The sequence below is a fragment of the Mus caroli genome, chromosome 8, assembly GCF_900094665.2.
Source record: "Mus caroli chromosome 8, CAROLI_EIJ_v1.1, whole genome shotgun sequence".
Taxonomy (NCBI): Eukaryota; Metazoa; Chordata; class Mammalia; order Rodentia; family Muridae; genus Mus; species Mus caroli.
In genome coordinates, this window is record NC_034577.1 from 95,116,276 (window position 1) to 95,118,083 (window position 1,808).

Genomic DNA, 1,808 nt, shown 5'->3' on the forward strand with positions numbered 1-1,808 from the left:
CTCTCTGCCTCTCTGCCTCTCTGCCTCTCTGCCTCTCTGCCTCTCTGCCTCTCTGCCTCTGCCTTAATCTGCCCCTCCTGCCAAAACAAAATGGCATGGAGAAGGAAGCTTAAACAATAGAAACCCATTTCTCAGCACTCCAAAAGCTAGGTACTGAAGTGCCAGGATGGCTACTTTCTGGCAAGGGCTTGCCTTCCTGGCTTATAGATGGCTTCCTGCTCTCTATGTAAAGACATGGTCCAAAGAGAGACAGAGGAAGCTCTCTGCTATTTTTCCCATAAAGGCTGGAATCCCGTCCATAAGGTCATCATAGCCACTGCTTCATCTATACCTCGTTTTTAAACTTGTTAAAATACTTGTCTCAAAATGCATATTAAGAGGATTGGTGCTTCCACCTCTGTAAACCTAAGTATACAAACCCAGGAGGACATCCAGGTACCTCATGCTGCAAACATTCACTGCAGTCTACCAGAGTTCACAAAGTGTGTGTGTTATGTGTACCCCCAAGCTCACTGCCATCACAGACTCCAAAGCTGACTGGCACCCTCTTTAGATGTGTCTGCTTTATACGTTCAAGTGCATAAATTGAAATGCATAGGACATGGTATGTTCAAAGAAGGATGGATGCAACTCCCAAATCCACCAGGCCTGTTGGCACATGACTTTAATTTCAGCACTTGGAGGCAGAGGCAGGTGAATCTTTGTGAATTCAAGGCCAGTTTGGTCTACATCGTGAGCTCCAACGCAGCCAAGGATGCAGAGTGAGACCCTGTCTTAAAAAAGAAAAAAATCCTCTCTTCAACATGACATGATGGTGAAGAGCAGTGTCACCAACAATGCCACCAAGCACTGGGCCAGTTCCTTAAGTTTTCCACATCTCTGTCCCTTCATCTATGAGATGGAGGTCGTGAAGGCAGAGTTGTTGGGATAATTAATTGAGATGAAAGAGGGTAAGATGCTTAGGGAGAGCCTTGCTTCCTGTTGCTCCCCATGCTTTCTGCTGATAGTAGGAGGTATTTTTTTACCACCCTGCTCTGAGCACATCTATAAAGTTTCCACATCTCTTGCAGTCCATATCATGAACAGGAAGGGTCTCTGGTTACGAGCTGGAGCAATTTCCATCTTCTGCCTCATGCTTTTAAGTACCTGACTGGTATTTTTAGACACCGAACCTATTTACCTCTATGGCCATAAAATAATTTTTAAATAAACTTCAGAAAAATTAAGTTCCTCCCCCACAGAGAGAACCTCAGGTGCAGAACTGGCAGCTGTTTATAATTGGCTACCTTGAGTCCAAGTAATGCAGGCAAGCGTAGGGAAAAGCTTCGTAACTCGGGGTTACTTGGTTTGGATTGTTATTCTTCTAACAGCACACTTGGCAACCCAGGTTCTTTACCTGCATGGGTTGTGTGCACCTACACATGTCTCCAAGCACCTAGCAAATTAGGAAAACCCCTGACACACACACAGACACCTACATCATGATCTAAACACACACACACACACACAGTACACATCTCTCTAAACAATGGGACAACTCAAGTCATTCAAATGTGCCCACAAGGCAGCCCAGGTACAAGAATGGAAAGGCCAATCCAGCCTAAATTGTTTGAGGTGGATGCACAGTAAGACAAGTTGTGACCACAGTGAACTTTTAAGGAGAATTCCTTTTTTTTTTCATCTTATGCCCATGCATAATCATGTGTGTGATTAAAATCTGATGCATTGTGGGAATTGACAGTCCCCAGAGGAAAGATGACTATGTGACCTAATTTATCCATCAAAACAGAGAATCACCGGCACTCAGA